Below are 8548 nucleotides of genomic sequence, written 5' to 3' on the forward strand. Positions count from 1 at the left end.
CTATATTTTCGAATCCGACGCAAAACTGATAGTTAATTGTAACATTCAGGGCCAAATAGTTACGATGGAACACTGAAATTGCTTCGCGATACAATACATCGTCATCCAGCCGACTTGTCTCCAAGGGTCAATTGCTGCCTGGGGCACCTTATAATCGTTCTCCTGTGAATCTAGATTTTCGAATCCGACGCAAAACTGATAGTTAATTGTAACGTTCAGGGCCTCCTAATGACGATAGAACACTCAAATTGCGTCGAGATCAATACATCGGCATTCAGCTGATTTGTCTCCGAGGGTCTATTGCTGCCTCGGGCACCTTATGCTCATTCCCCTATGAGTCTAGATTTTATAATCCGACGCCAAACTGATAGTTAATTGTAATGTTCAGGGCCTCATAATGACGATGGAACACTCAAATTGCGTCGAGATTCACTCCATCGTCCTCCAGCCGACTTGTCTCCAAAGTGATATTGCTGCCTCGGGCACCATATGGTCCGTCTCCTGTGAGTCTAGATTTTCGAATCCGACGCAAAACCGGTAGTTAATTGTAACGTTCTCGGCCTCCTAATGACGATGGAACACTCAAATTGCGTCGAGATTCAATTCATCGTCCTCGAGCCAACTTATCTCCAAGGGTCTGTTGCTGCCTCGGGCAGCTTATAGTCGTTCTCCTGTGAGTCTAGATTCTCGAATCCGACGCAAAACAGATAGTTAATTGTAACGTTCAGCGCCTCCTTATGACGATGGAGCACTCAAATTGCATCGCGATTCGATACATAGTTCTCCAGCGGACTGGTCTCCAAGGGGATATTGCTGCCTCGGGCACCATATGATCCTTCTCCTGTGAGTCTAGATTTTCGAATCCGACGCATAAATGATAGTTAATTGTACTGTTCAGCGCCTCATAGTGACGATGGAACACTCAAATTGCGTTGAGAGTCAATACATCATCCTCCAGCCGACATGTCTACAAGGGGATATTGTTGCCTCGGGCTCCATGTGGTCCGTCTCCTGTGAGTCTAGATTTTCGAATCCGACGGGAAACTGATAGTTAGTTGTAACGTCAGGGCCTCCTAATGACGATGGAACACTCAAATTGCGATGAGATTCAATACATCATCCTCCAGCCGACTTGTCTCCAAGAGTCTAATGCTGCCTCGGACACCTTATGGTCGTTCTCCTGTGAGTCTAGATTTTCAAATCCGACGCGAAACTGATAGTTAATTGTAACGTTCAGGGCCTCCTAATGACAATGGAACACTCAAATTGCGTCGAGATTCAATACATCGTCCTTCAGCCGACTTGTCTCCAAGGGTCTATTGCTGCCTCGGGCACCTTATGGTCGTTCTCCTGTGAGTCTAGATTTTCGAATACGACGCAAAATTGATAGTTAATTGTAACGTTCAGGGCCACCTAATGACGATGGAGCACTCAAATTGCGTCGCGATTCAATACATCGTCTTCCAGCGGACTGGTCTGCAAGGGGACATTCCTGCCTCGGGTACCTTGTGGTCGTTCCCCTGTGAGTCTAGATTTTCGAATCCGACGCAAAAATGATAGTTAATTGTATCGTTCAGCACTTCATAATGACGATGGAACAACCAATTTGCGTCAGGAGTCAATACATCGACCTCCAGCCGTTTTGTCTATAAGGTGATATTGCTGCCACGGGCTCCATGTGGTCCGTCTCCTGTGAGTCTAGATTTTCGAATCCGACGCGAAACTGATAGTTATTTGTAACGTTCAGTGCCTCCTAATGACGATGGTACACTCAAATTGCGTCGAGATTCACTACATCGTCCACCAGCTGAGTTATCTCCAAGGGGATACCGCTGCCTCGATCATCACATAGTCCGTCTCTGGTGATTCTACGTTTTCGAATCCGACACAAAACAGAGAGTTAATTGTAATGTTCAGGGCCTCCAAATGACGATGGAGCACGCAAATTGCGTCACGATTCAATACATCGTCCTCCAGCGGACTGTTCTCCAAGGGGATATTGCTGCCTCAGGCACCATATGATCCTTCTCCTGTGAGTAGATTTTCGAATCCGGAGCTAAAATGATAGTTAATTGTAACGTTCAGCGCCTCCTAATGTCGATGGAACACTCAAATTGCGTCAGGATTCAATACATCGTCCTTCAGCCGACTTGCTCCAAGGCTCTATTGCTGTCTCTGGCACCATATGATCCTTCTCCTGTGAGTTTAGATTTTCGAATCCGACGCAAAAATGATAGTGAATTGTAACGTTCAGCGCCTCCTAATGACGGTAGAACACTCAAATTGCGTCGAGATTCAATACATCGTCCTCCAGCCGACTAGTCTCCAAGGGTCTATTGCAGCCTCGGGCACCCTATGGTCGTTCTCCTGTGAGTCTAGATTTTCGAATCCGACGCAAAACCGATTGTTAATTGTAACGTTCAGGGCCTCCTAATGACGATGGAACACTCAAATTGCGTCGAGATACAATACATCGTCCGTCAGCCGACTTGTCTCCAAGGGTCTTTTGCTGCCTCGGGCACCTTCTTATCGTTCTCCTGTGAGTCTAGATTTTCGAATTCGACGCAAAACTGATAGTTAATCGTAACGTTCAGGGCCTCCTAATGACGATAGAGCACTCAAATTGCCTCGAGAACCAATACATGGCCTCCAGCCTACTTGTCTCCAAGGGGATATTGCTGTCTCGGGCACTATATGATCCTTCTCCTGTGAGTCTAGATTTTCGAATCCGACACAAAACTGATTGTTAATCGTAACGTTCAGGGCCTCCTAAAGACGATGAAACACTCAAATGGCGTCGAGTTTCAATACATCGTCCTCCAGCCGACTTGCCTCCAAGGGTCTATTGCTGCCTCGGGCACCTTATGGTCGTTCTCCTGTGAGTCTAGATTTTCGAATCCGACGCAAAACAGATAGTTAATTGTATCGTTCAGCACCTCATAATGACGATGGAACAACCAATTTGCGTCAGGAGTCAATACATCGACCTCCAGCCGTTTTGTCTATAAGGGGATATTGCTGCCTCGGGCTCCATGTGGTCCGTTTCCTGTGAGTCTAGATTTTCGAATCCGACGCGAAACTGATAGTTAATTGTAACGTTCAGGGCCTCCTAATGACGATGGTACACTCAAATTGCGTCGAGATTCGCTACATCGTCCTCCAGCTGAGTTATCTCCAAGTGGATACCGCTGCCTCGTTCATCACATAGTCCGTCTCCGGTGATTCTACGTTTTCGAATCCGACACAAAACTGATAGTTAATTGTAATGTTCAGGGCCTCCAAATGACGATGGAGCACGCAAATTGCGTCTCGATTCAATACATCGTCCTCCAGCGGACTGTTCTCCAAGGGGATATTGCTGCCTCAGGCACCATATGATCCTTCTCCTGTGAGTAGATTTTCGAATCCGGAGCTAAAGTGATAGTTAATTGTAACGTTCAGCGCCTCCTAATGTCGATGGAACACTCAAATTGCGTCAGGATTCAATACATCGTCCTTCAGCCGACTTGTCTCCAAGGCTCTAGTGCTGTCTCTGGCACCTGTGAGTTTAGATTTTCGAATCCGACGCAAAAATGATATTGAATTGTAACGTTCAGCGCCTCCTAATGACGGTAGAACACTCAAATTGCGTCGAGATTCAATACATCGTCCACCAGCCGACTTGACTCCAAGGGGATATTGCTGCCTCGGGCTCCAAATGGTCCGTCTCCTGTGAGTCTAGATTATTGAATCCGACGCGAAACTGATAGTTAATTGTAACGTTCAGGGCCTCCTAATGACGATGGAACACTCAAATTGCGTCGAGATTCAATACATCGTCCTTCAGCCGACTTGTTTCCAAGTGGATATTGCTGTCTCGGGCACCATATGATCCTTCTCCTGTGAGTAGGTTTTCGAATCCGACGCTAAAATGATAGTTAATTGTAAAGTTCGGCGCCTCCTAATGACGATGGAACACACAAATTGCGTCGAAATTCAATACATCGTCCTCCAGCCGACTAGTCTCCAAGGGTCTATTGCAGCCTCGGGCACCTTATGGTCGTTCTCCTGTGAGTCTAGATTTTCGAATCCGACGCAAAACTGATAGTTAATCGTAACGTTCAGGGCCTCCTAATGACGATAGAGCACTCAAATTGCGTCGCGATTCAATACATCGTCCTCCAGCGGACTGGTCTCCAAGAGGATATTGCTGATTCAGGCACCTTATGGTCCGTCTCCAGTGTGTCTAGGTTTGCGAATCCGACGACAAACTGATAGTTAATTGTAACATTCAGGGCCTCCAAGTTACGATGGAACACTCAAATTGCGTCGCGATCCAATACATCGTCCTCCAGCCCACATGCCTCCAAGAGTCAATTGCTGCCTGGGGCACCTTATGAACGTTCTCCTGTGAGTCTAGATTTTCGAATCCGACGCAAAACTGATAGTTAATTGTAATGTTCAGGGCCTCCTAATGAAAATGGAACACTCAAATTGCGTCGAGATTCAATACATCGGCCTCCAGCAACTTGCCTCCAAGGTGATATTGCTGCCTCGGGCACCATATGGTACGACTCCTGTGAGTCTAGATTTTGGAATCAGACGCAAAAATGATAGGTATTTGTAACGTTCAGGGCCTCCTAATGACGATGGAACACTCAAATTGCGTCGAGAGTCAATACATCGACCTCCAGCCGACTTGTCTACAAGGGGATATTGCTGCCTCGGGCTCCATGTGGTCCGTCTCCTGTGAGTCTACATTTTCTATTCCGACGCGAAACTGATAGTTAATTGATACGTTCAGGGCCTCCTAGTGACGATGGAACACTCAAATTGCGTCGAGATTCAATACATCGGCCTCGAGCCGACTTGTCTCCAAGGGTGTATTGCTGCCTCGGACACCTTATTGTCGCTCTCCTGTGAGTCTAGATTGTCGAATCCGACGCAAAAAAGATAGTTAATTGTGTCGTTCAGGGCCTGCTAATGACGAAGGAACACTCAAATTGCGTCGAGATTCAATACATCGTCCTCCAGCCGATTTGTCTCCAAGGGGATATTGTGCCTGGGGCACCAAATGGTCCGTCTCCTGTGAGTCTAGATTTTTGAATCCGACGCGAAACTGATAGTTAATTGTAACGTTCAGGGCCTCCTAATGACGATGGAACACTCAAATTGCGTCGCTATTCAATACATCGTCCTTCAGCCGACTTGTCTCCAAGGGGATATTGTTGTCTCGGGCATCATATGATCCTTCTCCTGTGAGTAGATTTTCGAATCCGACGCTAAAATGATGGTTAATTGTAACGTTCAGGGCCTCCTAATGACGATGGAGCACTCTATTTACGTCGTGATTCAATACATCGTCCTCCAGCGGACTGGTCCCCAAGGGGATAGTGCTGCTTCGGGCACCTTATGGTCCGTCTGCAGTGAGTCTAGATTTTCGAATCCGACGAAAAACTGACAGTTAATTGTAACATTCAGGGCCTCCTAGTTACGATGGAACACTCAAATTGCGTCGCGATCCAATACATCGTCCTCCAGCCCACATGCCTCCAAGAGTCAATTGCTGCCTGGGGCACCTTATGATCATTCTCCTGTGAGTCTAGCTTTTCGAATCCGACGCAAAACTGATAGTTAATTGTAACGTTCAGGACTTCCTAATGACGATGGAACTCTCAAATTGCGTCGAGATTCAATACATCGCCCTCCAGTCGACTTGTCTAGAAGGGTCTATTGATGCCTCGGGCACCTTATGGTCGTTCCTCTGTGAGTCTAGATTTTCGAATCCGACGCAAAACTGATAGTTAATTGTAATGTTCAGGGCCTCCTAATGAAAATGGAACACTCAAATTGCGTCGAGATTCAATACATCGGCCTCCAGCCAACTTACCTCCAAGGTGATGTTGCTGCCTCGGGCACCATATGGTCCGTCTCCTGTGAGTCTAGATTTTCAAATCAGACGCAAAAATGATAGGTATTTGTAACGTTCAGGGCCTCCTAATGACGATGGAACACTCAAATTGCGTCGAGAGTCAATACATCGACTTCCAGCCGACTTGTCTACAAGGGGATATTGAAGCCTCGGGCTCCATGTGGTCCGTCTCCGGTGATTCTACGTTTTCGAATCCGACGGAAAACTGATAGTTAATTGCAACGTTTAGGGCCTCCTAATGACGATAGAACACTGAAATTGCGTCGAGATTGAATACATCGTCCTCCAGCCGATTTGTCTCCAAGGGGTCATTGCTGCCTGGGGCACCAAATGGTCCGTCTCCTGTGAGTCTAGATTTTTGAATCCGACGCGAAACTGATAGTTAATTGCAACGTTCAGGGCCTCCTAATGACGATGGAACACTCAAATTGCGCCGCTATTCAATACATCGTCCTTCAGCCGACTTGTCTCCAAGGGGATATTGCTGTCTCGGGCATCATATGATCCTTCTCCTGTGAGTAGATTTTCGAATCCGACGCTAAGATGATGGTTAATTGTAACGTTCAGGGCACCTAATGACGATGGAACACTCAAATTGCGTCGAGATTCAATACATCGGCCTCCAGCCAACTTGTCTCCAAGGGGATATTGCTGCCTCAGGCACCATATGGTCCGTCTCCTGTGACTAGACTTTCGAATCCGACGCAAAAATGATAGTTCATTGTAACGTTCAGCGCCTCCTAATGACGATGGAACACTCAAATTGCGTCGAGAGTCAATACATCGATCTTCATCCGACTTGTGTACAAGGGGATATTGCTGCCTCGGGCTTCATGTGGACCGTCTCCTGTGAGTCTAGATTTTCGACTCCGACGTGAAACTGATAGTTAATTGCAACGTTCAGGGCCTCCAAATGACGATGGAACACTCAAATTGCGTCGAGATTCAATACATCGGCCTCCAGCCGACTTGTCTTCAGGGGATATTTCTTTCTCGGGCACCATATGAGCCTTCTCCTGAGAGTCTAGATTTTCGAATCCGACGCAAAAATGATAGTGAATTGTAACGTTCAGCGCCTCCTAATGACGATAGAACACTCAAATTGCGTCGAGATTGAATACATCGTCCTCCAGCAGATTTGTCTCCAAGGGGATATTGCTGCCTCGGGCACCAAATGGTCCGTCTCCTGTGAGTCTAGATTCTTGAATCCGACGCGAAACTGAAAGTTAATTGTAACGTTCAGGGCCTCCTAATGACGATGGAACACTCAAATTGCGTCGCGATTCAATACATCGTCCTTCAGCCGACTTGTCTCCAAGGGGATATTGCTGTCTCGGGCATCATATGATCCTTCTCCTGTGAGTAGATTTTCGAATCCGGCCTTAAAATGATAGTTAATTGTAAGGTTCAGCGCCTCCTAATGACGGTGGATTACTCAAATTGCGTCGGGAGTCAATACATCGTCCTCCAGCCGACTTGTCCCCAAGGGTCTATTGCTGCCTCGGGCACCTTATGGTCGTTCTCCTGTGAGTCTAGATTTTCGAATCCGACGCAAAAATGATAGTTAATGGTAACAGTCAGGGCGTCCTAATGACGATGGAACACTCAAATTGCGTCGAGATCCAATACATCGGCCTCCAGCCGACTTGTCTCCAAGGGTCTGTTGCTGCCTCTGGCACCTTATGGTCGTTCTCCTGTGAGTCTAGATTTTCGAATCCGACGCATAACTGATAGTTAGTTGGAACTTTCAGCGCCTCATAATGACGATGGAACACTCACAATGCGTCGAGATTCAATACATCGTCCTCTAGCCGACTTGTGTCCAAGGGGATATCGCAGCCTCGGTCACCATATGGTCCTTCTCTTGTGAGCCTAGATTTTCGAATCCGACGCGAAACTGATAGTTAATTGTAACGTTCAGGGCCTCCTAATGACGATGGAGAACTCTAATTACGTAGCGATTCAATACATCGTCCTCCAGCGGACTGGTCTCCAAGGGGATATTGCTGCTTCGGGCACCTTATGGTCCGTCTCCGAATCCGACGAAAAACTGACAGTTAATTGTAACATTCAGGGCCTCCTAATGACGATGGAACACACAAATTGCGTCGAGAATCAATACATCGGCCTCCAGCTAACTTGTCTGTAAGGGGATATTGCTGCCTCGGGCTTCATGTGGTCCGTCTCCTGTGAGTCTAGATTTTCGAATCCGACGCGAAACTGATAGTTAATTGTAGCGATCAGGGCCTCCTAATGACGATGGAACACTCAAATTGCGTCGAGATTCAATACATCGGCATTCAGCTTAATTGTAACGTTCAGGGCCTCCTAATGACGATAGAACACTCGCATTCCGTCTAGATACAATACATCGTCCTTCAGCCGACTTGTCTCCAAGGGGATATTGCTGTCTCGGGCACCATATGAGCCTTCTCCTGTGAGTCTAGATTTTCGATTCCGACGCAAAAATGATAGTGAATTCTAACGTTCAGCGCCTCCTAATGACGATAGAACACTCAAATTGGGTCTAGATTCAATACATCGTCTTCCAGAAGACTTGCCTCCAAGGGGATATTGCTGCCTCGGGCACCTTATGGTCGTTCTCCTGTGAGCCCAGATTTTCGAATCCGACGCAAA

Source organism: Schistocerca americana, chromosome 5 (assembly GCF_021461395.2).
Source record: "Schistocerca americana isolate TAMUIC-IGC-003095 chromosome 5, iqSchAmer2.1, whole genome shotgun sequence".
NCBI classification, from domain to species: Eukaryota; Metazoa; Arthropoda; class Insecta; order Orthoptera; family Acrididae; genus Schistocerca; species Schistocerca americana.